Here is a 17,625-nt window from a genome sequence, read left to right on the forward strand (position 1 = left end):
TAGAAATCTTCAATATTAAATCATTACTAAACATAAGCAATCCGTCCTTGATGATCAAGAAGGTGCTTTCAGATCTTTCTCTGCCTTAAAGTTCTCATGAACAAAATTGATTATCAGTGCACTACAAATGTGTGGAAAAGAAAATGCCAGGTAACACCTGCAAGATGCTGGGCACTGTGTGGCTTTTTTCCACTTTTATCATTCCAGGTCAAGGAAACAAATAGAATCTATCAACATGGTCCTGCCTCTTGGGACATATATTCTAAACATACATCCATTCTTATTCCCAATGAGAAAGAAATCATTGCAAAAGAATCACCAAATTCTACCCTTAAAATCCTAATCCAGTCATATCACTGTGCACAATATTTTTGGCAGTCACAGACCCTATCGCGAAGCGGATCAATAAACAATCATAGAATTTAAGTGGTATTTAAATGCCCCTCATTGGGTGGGTCAGACTGCATGAGGCAGCGTGGCTGTGTGGAGGGCCAGAGGTCTGGACTCATGGTGAACAGCTTGTTTCTGCCAGAGAGTTACCAAGGCCAAGGTGCTTGACTTGCCTGTTCTTCAGTCATCCCAGTACCTATAACCCTAGCAAACTTAAAGCAATGAAATATCTACAAGCAACTATGTCCAAAGAAAGAGCTCAATAGTTGCATCTCCAAGAAGTGGCCAATTCAGAAAGGCATTTCTTGGCAAGCTAGAGCAGACTGGGGTGAAAGTTGTACCGAAGGCTTGAGAAGAGCCTGATGTGTTTCACAAGATTGGGCTCCACCACATAGGCCCGCTCCCCCTTGGCCCTCAACAGTGAGAACAGTGCCGTGTTCTTGCCGAAGCCCTTGTGGCAGTACACCTGGGACAGGTAGGTGAGGGTCCAGCAGGCCACCCGGGCAGGGAAAGGTATTGCCAGGGTGCAAAACTGTGAAGCAGGGACCACGCTGTACAGGGAAGGACACAGCTGCCGCAGCTCCAGGAAATAGTGCCAGCCCACCAGCTTTACCTGACCCATGCTGTACAGGAAGAAGAAGAGCATGACGGGTTAGCTAAACCCCGGCTGGCTGGCAAACTGCATATATATCCAGGTTAGTAAGGGCCCCAGCAACATGCCGACACCAACCCGCTTCAGGATCTGCATGGGCTCCGGGTGATATAGTGCTGGAGCCTCGCAGGGTGATAGAGCTTTAGATAAAGTGCATATCTGAGGTGCGGCTCAGAGGCCGAAGAAGGTGCTCCAAGACTGGGAAGATCTGCTCTTCTGAAACGGGGTCATCTTCCACCATCAGGATGTAGTCTGGGTTGTAGGTCTGCAGGGAGGATTCCAGACAACAGATGTAGTCCTGCTTCTCTTTCTCAAACGAATTGGTCATCCTCCGTGCCCTCGTAGCTGTTGACCACAGAGACGTACTTGGACAGCAGCTTGGCATCTAAATGGCTCACGCTCCACTCCACGTTGCACAGAAAAAGTTGGTGCCCCTCGCGCTAGGGGCCTCATTGTTGAAGGAGCTGATGAAACTGGGACATGACCTGCAGGACATAGTGGAAGCCAGGTTGCCTGTCCACTGTGATGATGGTGATGACCAACCAGGGGCGGGGAGTGGCCTGCCAGACGACGGGCACCGAGCCGTTGACAGAGGGCAGCGGAGGGCAGCTTCACCCTCTCTCAAGCTTTGCTGCAGGAACTCTTGGTTCATTCGGTTCAGATGCCAGTGGCGCAGGTAGAAGTAAAAGTTCAGAAGCCAGTGACAGGCCAGGGCACCCAGCATACCAAAGGTCGCCACCGTTAAGATGAAGAGCTGGACAGCAGTGCTGCCCCAGGAGAGCTTCCTCAGCCTCCGGAGGAGCAGGGCAGCTGGAGAGGTTGAAATACTCATGAGGTCAACTTCTGGTCAGGTCTGGTCCCAAGAACAAACCATCCTGGACCACAGGCCAGAATCAGTGCAAGTCAAACCTGGACTCGCACGCGCCCAGCTCGTGCCTTTCTGTCGGCCTCACGGTGCCACAGAAGCAGGCGAGGGGTAGGGAAGTGCCCTCACTGTGACATTCAGTCATCCCTGCACGGATGCTGGCCCTGGCTGTGCGGGGGACACCCTTCTGGGGTTCCGGCAGTCCTCCGGCAGGAAGCGGCCGACGCCACGAGTAAGGCCGCAGCGAACCCTCTGATCTTGAGCCCATTATGATTGCCACCCAGAGGATCACCTGATATTCACGGTCCTGCTATTCTGTGAACATGTGGTTTGGCCATTGGCCCTACTGAGACTTTCAAGGTGGCAGGACTGTGGGTTCATGCCCCAGGCATCCATGGACCATGCTGTTCAAATCCTGCACCTCCTGAGAATGGGCCAGATAGGTCCACATCAGTCAAAACCTAGGATTAGAAAAAAAGGAAAAATAACTGGTTTGCCCCTTCTCCTTCACCTTCTTGAGCCTAAGCTTTAAAGAGGCTCCTAACCCTGCCCCCAAATAAGGGGACTTTGTTCCTCTAGAACAGCAGCCTGCTCACCCTCTTGAGTGGGGAAAGAGAAAACTTACTCTCTCATTGTTTAGTAAACGTCTCCATTGTTTCATCCTGCCACATGACTGTATATGTAGACTCTGAGCTTAAGGCTTATGATTTTTAAACCCTAAGAAAATAGATTTTTCAGGGTAAGATCTGGTTCACTGTTTAACCAAAGTTATGTTGAAAGAAATTATTTTATTATTATTTCTTAAGTCACTCAGATAGCTAATTTTAAGTTTATGGTTATTTAACGTTGGGAAGAAGTAAGGAGTACCGTGTGAACGTGAATATAAAATACATGCCAAAGTTTAGTTTGCCAAAGAAAAAATGTCAATGGTAGGCAAAATTCACATAGTTCTATGCATTTTAAATCAGAAAGTATCCAAATGGGTTGTGGACTTGGATGTGGCATTTCAGGGTTAAGGTTACAATTAATTGATTACTATTACAAAACTAACTTGGGGAACCAAGATCCCACTGGTAACCCTTCACATCACTTTAGTCCAGGCCTCCTTATCCCTCTTTAGGGCTCTGAGTCCAGGATGCATATTCCTTCTTGTCTTGTGACATAAAGAGACCCAGTTTTGAGGCTCAGCCCTCTAGAATGCAGTGGTGTGGACGACGCCCCCATGAATTTCAGACAGTCTGGCTCAGCTGTGATGGGCTTAACTGGGGAGGAACTTTCCCTTGGTTTGTAGCTGCTACTGGAGCTAGAGCCATTGTTTGTCAAATCATGACTGGATGACCCCGTCCAGCTTTTAAGAGAAAAGATCTGACATTTCCCAACCCCTGCAGCCTTTGCTTCCATTGTTCATGACACGAAGCCTCCACTCTGGCCAGACAGGAGCCCAGTTCTCTGATTCCTGCTCCAGTGGTCTTTCCTTTGGGGCCATCACAGTGGCTGCTGCTGAGATTACATTTAATGTCACCCTCAGTTAACCTGACAGGATCCAGCTCTCCCAAACCCCTCCTGGACTGAGAGAAAAGAAGAAGCTTAAGGCAGGAAACAGAAAATGGCCTTTATGTTCCTGGCTTTTCCTGCAGGTAAATCTCTCAGAAAATTGCTGTTTTATTGTTTCCAGGCATTTGGCTCATATTATACCAACACAAGCCTGGAAGGCTCTGTCAGCCCATCTATCAGCTTTTACAGGGTGAGGACTTCTGGAAAACATGAAAACCACTCAACAAATTGGAAATGTTAATGACATGGTCCAAGTAAACACCAAACCTTGGACATTTCCTTCCTGTACCTTTCTCCAGCTAAAAATGTTATGAAACACTATTGTGAAGGGAACTTTTAAAAACATATGTGAGTGTGTGTGTGCGTGCACGCACACACTCAAAGGGGAGAACCTAGTCAAAACCACAGAGAATTTCCAAAGGAAATGAGCCATTCTTTTTCTTTCTGGAAATTGGACTGTATACAACCCAAACTTATTACAATTTTTACTGCAGTAATGGGTCATCAGATATTTTCCCCTATGTAACTGTGTTATTATTTAATCATTTATTAGTTTTTCTCCACACATCTGAACAGCATGAGTTGTCCAGAAAACAGCATCGATAATTTAGCTGAAAGATAAAAACCCTGTCTAAGTTTGGACTACACAGAGCATTTTTACAAATATTTAATGGGTAATGAGCTACTATTTCCCTGAATAATATCCACCATCACAAGGTAATGAGACAGACTTCCCCTAAACTGCTTCTGGTGTACATTGCATATTAGCAATTTTTAAATGCCCTGGCTTGCCATTTAGACTTTAAACCACTCCTTGGCAAGTAATCCAAAACCCTGGATTCCACTGAGGAGCACAGCAGGAAAAAATTGGGAAAGACTGAGTAGTAACTATGCTGTCATTGTTACTGCAGGTTGTCATAGTCACTTTTGCTGCGTTTACTCCAATAAAAACAAATTTTATCCTAATTCTGTAATGATGTGCCTGGATGTTTTGTTCCTATAAGATTCCCTGTCCACCGCAGGCACAGTGACTCTCTTAATTGCTCCAATGCAGCCACAGTGAGCATGTGCCAGAAAAATAACAGAAATAAGAATTTCACGCAGGCATTTGGAATTGACTTCAGCTGCTGTAATTGTAAACTAAACACTAGTTGTTTTTTTAAATAAGTTGTCTAAGTTAATGTGGCATTACTGTTCCATACATGTTAAGAAGTTGATTTTTAAGTGTACATTCACACTGTGCTTGGGAAGCTTTCAGCAAATTGTCTGTAGACCTAAAGAAATGTGTATGTTTTATTTTCACTCAGAAGAAAAGAAAAAAATGTATTTTTATTTGTAAAATTATTATTAAAATCAGGTTGTAAGAAGTTTATAAGGATATTTTACTCAGAATATATGGCACGTGTGGTAGGAACAAAGAGCTACCAAGTGATAAACGTCTAAAAGCTGCTATCGAAATGGGATCAAAGATTTTTTTCCAGTTCCAATCACCCTTCAGCAAGTGGGAAAAGGGATACTCTCAGGGAGTGAATATATCTGTAGTTTGAAAATGTTCTTCCCATTAAGATACAAATTTTATTAAAGATGTTGGTAAACAACCTCTTTCAAAAAATGAATTGAAGTAATTATAGATAACATCTTCATTTGTTCATTATTAGGTTAAATCTTATGAAACTAATATTTTCAAAGGTCAAAATTCGTCAAATATGGGAAATTTTTCTTATGTTAAGCCTAATTTTTCTTCTTTTCATTTATCATTATGTATATCTTTGCTACATGTCAGTATTTGATCTGGATTTATACTAAAATACATATATAATAAATCCATGGCACAAACGACGGGAGAACAAGGGCTGTGTAACAATATGGGAGTGATCATTGTTTTGGAAATTCAGTCGAAGGGCAACTTCCACAATTGAACAGAAAATCTAACCCAGAATTTCCTGGAAGCCAAAACAAAACTGGAACAAAAATTATATAACTCCTACCTAATAAAAATACATAGATATTCATAGATGAAAGTCAAACTTCCTAGCTATTAAGAAAAATATATCAAGTTTTCGTATGAGGTATTTCTAAATTTAATACTTAATATTTATGTGATGTTATATAGTTTATAAATCTTTCTCTTAATGAGCAATTTGATTGAAATTAATGAATCATTTAAGATGTTGAAAAGAAGAATGTGGAGGGGAACTGGAAGTAGTGCATCTGGATGCACTGGATGAAGAAAGGAGTACTCCTCCTAAGTGCCCTTCCTCCAGGCATCCTCTGATTCATGTAACTCAATAATTTGGTTTCTAAAGTATGGTTCCATATTGGAAAAACCATTTTATATCATGAATAATTAAATTGATTTTCAGTTGAAAATTAAACTATTGAGCACTAGACCAGTTAATCTGGGGTTTTTTCCCCCCAAGAATTTGGACAAACAGACATCAAATTTCCAGATTTGCTGAGTTGGGAAACCAAATTTGGAAATGCAAGAAGGTAAAAGCAAACTTGGGAACTTTTTTTATAGATTTACTTCTCTAGACGTTCCCACACCACATTACAATTTCAATATGGGTTAAAGAGAATAATTTTTCCACTTTTATTGAGATATAATTGATACGTAACAATGTGTAACTTCAAGATGTACACATGTTGATTTGACACAGTTATGTATTGCAAAATGATTACCACCATAGTGTTAACTAATACCTGCATCATATTACATAATTACTGTTTCTTTTTTTGTGATAAGAACATTTAAGATCTTATCTCTTAGCAACCTTCAAGTATATAATACAGTAATATTAACTATAATCATTATGCTGTACCTTAGATCACCAGAACTTATTAATATTAAAACTGGAAGTTTGTACTCTTTGCCCAATATGGCTCCTTCCCCTCCACCTCCCACCCCCTGACCTTGGCAACTACCATTCTAGTATCTGTTTCTATGAGTTTGGCTTTTTTAGATTCCACATATAATTGTGTCTCTGACTTCATTCACTTAGCATAATGCTATCTAATTCAATCCACATTGTTGCACACAGCAGAATTTTCATCTTTCTCATGGCTCAAATATATATATATATATATTTGCTGAACTTTATCCACTCAACTATTGACAGACACCACTTGGGCTGTTTCCATACCTTGACTATTATTATTGTGAAAAATGCTACAGTGAACATGAGAGTGAAGATATCTCTTCAATATCTTGTTTTCATTTATTTCATATATATCCAGAAGTGTTGCTTAATCATGTGGTAGTTCTATCCTTAATTTTTTGAGGAACATACATACTGTTTTCCATAGTGGCTGCACCAATTTACATTCCCACCAACAGTATATGAGGTTTCCCTTTTCTCCATATCCTCACCAACACTTGTATTTCTTGTCTTTTTGATAATAGCCATTTTAACAGCTGTGAGGTAATATCTCATTGTGGTTTTGATTTGCATTTCCCTGATGATTAGTGATGTTGAGCACCTTTCCATGTACCTGTTTGCATTTATATGGCCATTTATTTAGAAAAATGTCTATTCAGTTCCTCTACCAAGTTATTAATTGGATTGTTTGTTTTTTGCTTTTGGGTGGTATGAGCTCTTTATGTATTTTGAATATTAACGCCTTATCAGATATTTGATTTGTGCATATTTTCTCCCACTCCACAGGTTGCCTTTTCATTTTGTTGATAATTTCATTGCTGTGCAGAAATTTTTAAATTTGATGTAGTCCCATTGTTTATTTTTGCTTTTGTTGCCTTTGCTTTGGTGTCAAATCCAAAAAATAATCACCAAGGCTTATATCAAGGAGCTTACTATCTATGTTTATTTCTAGGAGTTTTTTGTTTCAGGTCTCACATTCAAGTCCTTAATCCATTTTGAGTTGATTTTTGTGTATGGTGTAAGGTAGGGATTCAGTTTCATTCTTTTGCATGTGGTTTTCTCAGTATCTTTTATTGAAGAGACTATCTTTTCCTACTGAATGTTCTTGTTTCTTTGTCATACATTAATTGACCATATATGCATGGATTTATTTCTGGGTTCTCTGTTCTTGTCCATTGATCCATGTGTGTGTTTTTATGTCGATACTGGTTTGATTACTATAGCTCTATAATACAGTTTGAAATTAGGATGCATTATGCTTTGTTCTTCTTTCTCAAGATTGCTTTGGCTATTCAGGGTTTTTTGTGGTTCCATAAAAATTTTAAGATTATTTTTTCTATTTCTCTGAAAAATGCAATTGGAATTTTGACAGGGATTGCAATGAACCTGTAGATCACTTTGGGTAGTATGGACAATTTGACAATATTAATTTTTTCAAACCATAAACATAGAATACATTTCCATTTATCTGTGTCTTCTTCAGTTTCTTTCATCAGTGTCTTATAGTTTTCAGTGTACAGATTTTTCACCTTCTTAGTTAAATTTATTCCTAAGTGTTTTATCCTTGTTGTAATGTAATTGTAAATGGGATTGCTTTCTTAATTTCTCTTTCTGATAGTTCCTTGTTGGTATGTAGAAACACAATTGAATTTTGTATATTGATTTTGTATACTACAACTTTACTGAATTCATTTATTAGTTCTAAAAATTTTGGTGGAGGCTTTAGGGTTTTCTATTTGTAATATTATGTCACCTGCAAATAGAGACAATTTTACTTATTCCTTTCTAATTTGGATGTCTTTTATTCTTTTTCTTGCCTCATTGCTCTTCCAGTAATGTGTTGAATAAGAGTGGTGAGACTGAGCATCCTTGTTTTGATCCTGATCTTAGAGGAAAAGCCTTCAGTTGTTCATCACTGAGTATGATGTTAGCTGTGGGTCTGTCATACGTGTCCTTATTATGTTGAGGTACATTTCCTCCATGCCCACTTTGTTGAGATTTTTTATCATGAAAGGATATTGAATTTTGTCAAATGCTTTTCCTGCATCTATTTAAATGATCATGCGATTTTAATCCTTTATTTTATTAATGTGGTGTATTACATTGATTAGTTTGAGTATGTTGAACCATTCTTGCATTCCTGGAATAAATTTTACTTGATCATGGTGCATGATCCTTTTAATGTATTGTTGAATTCAGTTTCCTAATGTTTTGTTGAGGATTTTTGCATCAATGTTCATCAGGAATATTGGCCTCTAAATTTCTTTTTTTGTAGTGTCCTTATCTGGTTTTTGTATGAGAGTTGTGCTGGCCTTGTCAAATGAATTTGAAAGTGCTTCCCTCCTATTCTAATTTTTGAGAGAGTTTGAGAAGAATTGGTAATAATTTTCTTTAAATGTTTAGTAGAATTCACCAGTGAAGCCATCTTGTCCTGGACTTTTTTTTGTTGGTAGGTTTTTGATTTTGGTTCTACCTCCTTACTAGTAATTGGTCTGTTCAGATGTTCTATTTCTTCATGTTGCAGTCTTGGTAGGCTATATATTTCTAGCAATTTATCCATTTCCTCTAGGTTGTCAAATTTGTTGACTCATAATTTTTCATAGTAGTCTCTTAAGATCCCTGTATTTGTGTGGTGTCAGTTGTAATGTTTTTTTTCATTTATAATTTTATTTATTTGAATCCTCTTTTTTTCCTGATAAGTCTGTTAAAGTTTTGTCTTTTTTATTTATCTTTAAAAAAATTCTTAGTTTCATTGATGTTTTTCTATTGTCTTTTTAGTCTCTATTTTATTTATTCCCTCTCTGATCTTTGTTATTTCCTTCTTTCTGCTAAGTTTGGGCTTAGTTTTTTCCTTTTTTTCTACTTTCATATGGTCTAAAATTAAGTAGTTTATTTAAGCTCTTTATTTCTCCTTAATGTATGCATTTATTACTATAAACTTCCCTCTCAGAACTGCTTTTCCTGCATCTCATAAATTTTGGATTTTTGGTATGTTGTTTCATTTATCTCAAGGTATTTTTAAGTTTTTCTTTGCTTTCTTCTTTGATCCATTGGTTTTTCAAGAGCATGTTGTCTAAACTTCACATATTTTGAATTTACCAATTTAATTCTTGTAATTGATTTTCAGTCTCATACATTTGTTGTTGAAATAGATGCTTGATATGATCAGTCTTCTTAAATATATCAAGAAAGCTTTGTGGTCTAGCAAAGAATGATCTATCCTGGAGAATTTTCCATGTGTGCTTGAGAAGAATGTGTATTCTGCTGCTGTTGAATGGAGTGTTCTCTAAATGTCTTTTAGGTTCATCTGGCCTAACGTGTAATTTAAGTCCAATGTTTCCTTCTCAATTTTCTGTCTGAAGGATCTATCCATCATTGAAAGTGAAGTACTGAAGTCCCCTAATATTATTGCATTGTTATCTGTCCCTCTCTTCAGTTCTGTTAGAATTTGTTTTATATATTTAGGTGTTCCTAAAGAGAGTGCTTTCTGATGTTAATGAAAGACTTCTATACAACCAACAGATTTCTCAGTGTGTTTAGATAAATCATTGGCCTCTGTAAATATCTAAGTAGAAAAGTAAAAAACATTCATAGTCCTTAAATTATAATCCCTTTAGTTTATTAACTCAACAATCTGGGACTATTTTGATGTTTAGATAAGAAATCTTGAAAGAATTGCCAACCACTGAACAAAATGTATGTGTGAGTCTTTAGGTATCTCACTCCCCTTTGAGCCAACAAGGGAAGTTAGATGTGTTCTAACTAGACGAAGGGTTGAAAGTATCCAAACAAACAAAGTATTTTTGTTTAAACACTAGAAACAATGTTTTCCAATCATGGTCAATAATATTTCCAAAATATTCTTCTAAAGAGTTATTGATTGATCAAAAATTACAAATACATATAATTTATTTATATATTTACAACATATGTAGTACAAATATAAAACTGGTCGATATTCAAAGAGTAATAATCACTTACATCACTATCTGACAAAATCTATTTGCATCATTCTCTATGAATGAAAATAATTTGCATTACTCTCAGTTTTCTACAAATTACAGAGTTTTAAAACTGCTGAAAATGACAAAAAGTATAAACTCCTACAGAATCAGATTACTCCAGCCAGGATGCCTATACAATGCCCAGCATTCTATTGAAAGGACACCGAGTAATTATTTTTCCATTTAAAAATCTTTCACATTTTTTTCCCTGAGAATTTAAATTCCAAATTAAAAGACTTTATAAATATACCTCCATGGGATATTTCTCAACGAAAACCAGTGACAACAAAAATATCCCCACCTCATGCTGCCTATTTCTCTTCCCATCACTGTTACTAAGTTTAGGTTAAATTTGCAGAGTTTTGTTTATTTAAATTTTAAATTTGGAGAAATAATTTAAAAGTTAGCATTATCAGTTTAACCAGAAAACAATTCATAATTATTCTACTGATAACTTGAGATCTTCAACAAATCTGTACCTCCTTCCAATATTTTCAACAGGCAGAAAAGAATGGTTACAAAGACTGGTATAAGGTAAAATTAGTCTACTTTTACTATTCTTCCTATTATAGGCGTTACTCCTTCCTTTTCTTCTGGTATCAAAGGGCATTTTGCAAGATTGGGCAAGGTTCAGCTCCAATAATCCTGACAATATTGGTAGAATTTTTCTCCCAGACGGAATTTAAAGCTTCACAGAGTTCTTCAGTTTGTGTCTAATTTAAGCATAAGTCTTGGAGTACGTCTGTGTCCAATTGAGCCAAACCTGATTATGAATAGGGGAGTCCTCAGGGATTTTAAAGACCACTTAATTTGACAATTCCATTATAAAACAAATCCCTCCTGATTAATTTGGCTGGTGTGGTATTACAGAAGAGAGAAGGCATGTTTCTGAGTCAAAGGACCAAGGGTACCAATTGTTGGCTGGGTGACCAGAAGTATCTGAGGGTTGCTGGATATGCCTACCAAGTGGGTTGTTTGCTGACTTTGAGTGAGAGGGATGAATATAGTAGTAGAGTTTATTGTCAAAAGTGTAGCACCTATATCTATAAGAAAGTGTAATTTTGGCCCTTAAGAGTAAATGACAATTCTCCATGTGAGTTTATGGAAAGAAATTGTATTCCTCAGGGTTCTCCAGAGAAACAGAACCAATAGGAGATAGATAGATAGATAGATGATAGATATAAATGTAGATATATAGATAGATATCTGTATGTATATACTGTATACACAGAGAGAGCAAGAGAGAGATTAATTATTAGTAATTAACCCACATAATTATGGAGGCTGAGCAGTTCCATGATATCTTGCCTGCAAGCTGGAGACCAAGGAAAGCCAGTGGTGTAGTTCCAGTCTGAGTCTGAAGGCCTGAGGACTAGGAGAGCAGATGGTAGATGCTGTAAGTTATAGTCTGAGGGCAAGAGAAGACCAATGTCTGAGTTCAACATTCAGGCAGAAAGAGTGAATTCCCTCTTCCTCTGCCTTTTTCTTCTTTCAGGTCCTAAACAAATTGTATGATGCCCACCTGTATTGGGGAGGGAAATCTACTTTATTCATTCTATGAATTTAAATGCATTGTGTGCTGGGAAGGCAAATCTGTATCAAGAGTAAGTGTCTATTTCAGTAAGAACACACACTGCCCTTCCATGAAGGAAGCAGCCCAAAGTAATCAACCTGCCACCATAGCTGGCTGATCACCCTGGGGAATGGTGCATGTCGGAGATTCTGTGTTGACCTCTGCTGTTGATAGATTGTGAACTCAGCAGGGACTGTAGCCAAGGCCAGCCTTGGTTGGTGGAAGTCTATGTTGCTGAGCCAATGCATACCCTCCATCCCTGCTACCACGGCCACTTTGTTCATAAGCCCATTGGGTGATGACAGGGGTGGCTGGGGAAAGAGGCTGATTGGTATCCACAGAACAGGTCATTCTATCGACTTGATTATTAAAATCATTCTGAGTCACATTTCAGTGAGCATTCATATGAAACACAATATCTTCACGTTTTTGACTCATTCAGAGAGGTTTATTCACATACCTTTTCCCCAAATTTCTTCATCACCAATTTTCCAATCATGTTTCTTCCAAGTCCCAGACCATCCAGCCAAACCATTGATCATAGCACATGAAATGGTATGTAATTATATGTCTGGCCATTTCTCCTTCCAGGGGTGTGGATCATGGGCATCTGGGATGCTTCTTTATGTAACATATTCATATCTTCAGGGCCTACTTGAACCTGATCATATATGTACCCCAGCAATTTGATATGGAGTGCTATTGTGCACACCGAATTTTATAGCTTGGTAAGTCAGATAATACACAGTTCATCATGGGCAGCTCAAGTCGCTATGATAACTTGGTGGCCCATGGTTAAGCATTCAATCTCTACTAAGGCTCAATAGCAGGCCAAGAGCTGTTTCTCTTTAATCTTCAGAGGATGGCAGGGCTTCGGTCCAAAATCCTAAAGGCCTGCACTATGATTCTCCTATAGGAACCTGCCAAAGTCTCCAAACAGCGTCCTTATCTACCACCAATACTTCAAGGACAACTGGATCTGCTGGATCATATGACCCAAGTGACACAGCAGCTTTCACAGCAGCGTGGACCTGTGGCAGAGCCTTCTCCTGTTCTGGGTCCCACTTAAAACTAGCAGCTTCTTGGGTCACTCAGTAAATGGGCCAGAATAACACACACCAAATGAGGAATATTTTACCTCCAAAATCCAAAAAGACCTAGTAGGCATTGTACCTCTTTCTTAGTTGTAGGAGGGGCCAAATGCAACAACTTACCCTTCACCTTAGAAGGGATATCTTGACTTGCCCACACCACTGGACCCCTAGAAATTTCACTGAAGTTGAAGATCTCTAAATTTTTGTCAGATTTATTTCCCACCCTCTGAGATGTAAATGCCTAAAATAAACTTAGAATAGTTGCTTCTTGCTCACTAAGTCCAATCAGCATAATATCACCAATATAATGGATCAGTGCGATATCCTATGGAAGAGAAAGGCAAAAGAGATGCCTGCAAACTAAATGATGACATAGTGCAGAGTTGATATACCCCAAGATTAACAGTGAAGGTATAAAAGCATTCTGGTGGCTCTTATTGACAGGGATAGAGGAAAAGGGACTTGCTAGATCAATAGCTTCACACCAGGTACCATGGATGTGCTAATTTGCAATAAAGCCAGATCTGGTACAGCAGCTGCAACTGGAGTCACCTAGTTAAGCTTATGGCAATCGAAAATCAAAATCCATCTGCCTTCTGCACAGGCCAAATAGGTGAACCGAATGGAGATTTGGTGGAAACCACAACCCCCGCATCCTTCAGGTTCTTGATGGTGGCACTAATCTCTGCAATCCCTTCATGAATGCAGTATTGCTTTTGGTTTACTAGTTTCCTGAGGAGGCAGATCTAATGGCTTCCATTTGGCCTTTCCCGTCATAACAGCTTTCACTCCACAGGTCATGGAACCAATGTGGGGATTCTGCCAGCTGCTGAGCATATCTATTCCAATTATACATTCTGGACCTGTGAAAATAACTACAGGATGGGTTTGAGGACCCACTGTTCCCCCTGTGAGAAGGACCTAAGCTAAAACTTCACTGATCACATGAACTACATAGTGTACGTGACTGGTAGACCACAATGATGTTTTGGGCTTCCTGGAATTAGTGTCATTTCAGAATCAGTGTCTAGTAGTCCCCCAAAGCTCTCATTGTTTCCTTTTCTCCAATGTACAGTTACCCTGGTAAAAGGCTGTAGGTCCCTTTTGGGAAGGCTGAAGAAAGATTAACAGTATACATTTTGATAGTGTATGGGGATCCTTCTTCAAAAGGATCCTGCCTCCTCTTTCAAGGGGTTCTGAGTTTATAAACTCAAGTGTGTAAATTGATTGAGGGAACATGACTCTGTTTCTATGATTCAGGTTAGACTTTTTGTTCAGTTGACCTAAATTTTTTCTGCTTCTACAGATTAAATAAGAATGTACTAGGATTCATGTCTATTTCTCTAGGAACACCATGATCAACTAGCCAACAACATAGGTCTGTATGAATCATATTATTTTGGTTACTGCTTTGATCCTGCTGCCTTTAGTAGATGAGTGCCACCACTTGGCCCTTCCACCCTGGGATCCAATTACTCCCATTGCATTTAAGTTTCCTAATTCAGTGTCTTCCATTCCCTCTGTGAGGTCTGGACTACAGAGGAGAGCAATAACAGATCCCTTCAAGGATGCCAGGACTCCCCTCACAAATTTATTTCTCATAGTACTGGGGAAAGATATATCTTCTGAACCCTCCCAATGTGGGTGACTAGGTCTTAAATGACAAATCCACTCTAACATTTCAATCTAAGTCTTTGAATCCCTTTCTCTACATTAAATCAAGGCACATCCAGCATTCCCAGTTCACTCACACTGGGTCACCTTTTGGTCCATGTTTCAGCCAAACAACTAAAAAAAAAAACAGTTACAGCCCTATATAACTCCCCAAGATGCAATATTAAATGTAGAATCTGCATTAGTGAGCATATATCAATGAATTCTGCCTGATCCGGCTCTGTTTCTTCCACAATTATCCCACACACTTAGTATTCATTTCACACATGTTCCTAGATTTTGGTCTGTATAAATTAGAAAATTCAAGTAGTTCTCCTGGAGTGTAGGGTACATCCTCATGAGTCATACTTTTTTTTTTCTTTTAACATCTTTATTGGAGTATAATTGCTTTAAAATGGTGTGTTACTTTCTGCTTTATAACAAAGTGAATCAGTTATACATATACATGTATCCCCATATCTCTTCTCTCTTGCATCTCTCTCCCTCCCACCCTCCCTATCCCATCCCTCTAGGTGGTCTCAAAGCACTGAGCTGATCTCCCTGTGCTATGCGGCTGCTTCCCACTAGCTATCTATTTTATATTTGGCAGTGTATATATGTCAATGTGACACTCTCACTTTGTCCCAGCTTACCCTTCCCCCTCCCTGTGTCCTCAAGTCCATTCTCTAGTAGGTCTGTGTCTTTATTCCTGTCTTGTCCCTACATTCTTCATGATCTTTTTTTTTTTTTAATAGAGTCCATATATATGTGTTAGCATACAGCATTTGCTTTTCTCTTTCTGACTTACTTCACTCTGTATGACAGACTACAGGGCCATCTACCTCACGACAAATAACTCAATTTCATTTCTTTTTATGGCTGAGTAATATTACATTGTATATATGTGACATATCTTCTTTATCCATTCATCTGTCGATGGACACTTAGGTTGCTTCCATGTCCTGGCTATTGTAAACAGAGCTACAATGAACATTGTGGTACATGACTCTTTTTGAATTATGCTTTTCTCAGAGTATATGCCCAGTAGTGAGATTGCTGTGTCATATGGTAGTTCTATTTTTAGTTTTTTAAGGAACCTCCATACTGTTCTCCATCGTGGCTGTATCAATTTATATTCCCACCAACAGTGCAAGAAGGTTCCCTTTTCTCCACACCCTCTCCAACATTTATTGTTTGTAGATTTTTTGACGATGGCCATTCTTACTGGTGTGAGGTGATATCTCATTGTAGTTTTGATTTGCATTTCTCTAATGATTAGTGATGTTGAACATTCTTTCACGTGTTTGTTGGCTGTCTGTATATCTTCTTTGGAGAAATGTCTATTTAGGGTTTCTGCCCATTTCTGGATTGCATTGTCTGTTTTTTTATATTGAGCTGCTTGTAAATTTTGGAGATTAGTCCTCTATTGGTTGCTTCATTTGCAAATATTTTCTCCCATTCTGAGGGTTGTCTGTTCGTCTTGTTTATGGTTTCCTTTTCTGCGCAAAAGCTTTTAAGTTTCATTAGGTCCCATTTGTTTATTTTTGTTTTTATTTCCATTTCTCTAGGAGGTGGGTCAAAAAGGATCTTGCTGTGATTTATGTCATAGAGTATTCTGCCCTTGTTTTCCTCTAAGAGTTTGATAGTGTCTGGCCTTACATTTAGGTCTTTAATCCATTTTGAGTTTATTTTTGTGTATGGTGTTAGGGAGTGTTCTAATTTCATTCTTTTACATGTAGCTGTCCAGTTTTCCAGCACCACTTATTGAAGAGGCTGTCTTCTCTCCATTGTATATTAGTGCCTATTTTATCAAAACTAAGGTAACCAAATGTGCGTGGGTTTATCATTGGGCTTTCTATCCTGTTCCATTGATCTATATTTCTGTTTTTGTGCCACTACCATACTGTCTGGATTACTGTAGCTTTGTAGTATAGTCTGAAGTCAGGGAGCCTGACATTTTTCTTTCTCAAGATTGCTTTTGCTGTTCGGGGTATTTTGTGTTTCCATACAACTTGTGAAACTTTTTGTTCTACTTCTGTGAAAAATGCCAGTGGTAGTTTGATAGGGATTGCATTGAATCTGTAGATTGCTTTGGGTAGTAGAGTCATTGTCACAATGTTGATTCTTCCAATCCAAGAACATGGTATATCTCTCCATCTATTTGTATCATCTTTAATTTCTTTCATCAGTGTCTTATAATTTTATGCATACAGGTCTTTTGTCTCCTTAGGTAGGTTTATTCCTAGGTATTTTATTCCTTTTGTTGCAGTGGTAAATGGAAGTGTTTTCTTAATTTCACTTTCAGATTTTTCATCATTAGTGCATAGGAATGCAAGAGATTTCTGCGCATTAATTTTGTATCCTGCTACTTTACCAAATTCATTGATTAGCTCTAGTAGTTTTGTGGTAGTGTCTTCAGGATTCACTATGTACAGTGTCATGTCATCTGCAAAGAATGACAGCTTTACTTCTTTTCTGATTTGGATTCCTTTTATTTCTTTTTCTTCTCTGATTGCTGTGGCTAAAACTTCCAAAACTATGTTGAATAATAGTGGTGAGAGTGAGCAACCTCTTGTTCCTGATCTTAGTGGAAAAGTTTTCAGTTTTTCATCATTGAGGATGATGTTTGCTGTGGGTTTGTCATATATGGCCTTTATTATGTTGAGGTAAGTTCCCTCTATGACTACATTCCGGAGGATTTTATCATAAATGGGTATTGAATTTTATCAAAAGCTTTCTCTGCATCTATTGAGATGATCATATGGTTTTCCTCCTTCAATTTGTTCATATGGTGTATCATATTGATTGATTTGCGTATATTGAAGAATGCTTGCATTCCTAGGATAAACCCCACCTGATCATAATGTATGATCCTTTTAATGTGCTGTTGGATTCCGTTTGCTAGTGTTTTGTTGAGGATTTTTGCATCTATCTTCATCAGTGATACTGGCCTGTAGTTTT

The 17,625-nt window shown here is 38.4% G+C and overlaps 1 pseudogene; it reads right to left on the reverse strand.

The window, feature by feature from the left end:
- Nucleotides 1–703: 703 nt before the first annotated feature.
- Nucleotides 704–1,874, reverse strand: LOC101275847 (post-GPI attachment to proteins factor 4-like; annotated as a pseudogene).
- Between the last annotated feature and the right edge of the window lie 15,751 nt (nt 1,875–17,625).

The sequence above is a fragment of the Orcinus orca genome, chromosome 11, assembly GCF_937001465.1.
Source record: "Orcinus orca chromosome 11, mOrcOrc1.1, whole genome shotgun sequence".
Classification (NCBI taxonomy): domain Eukaryota; kingdom Metazoa; phylum Chordata; class Mammalia; order Artiodactyla; family Delphinidae; genus Orcinus; species Orcinus orca.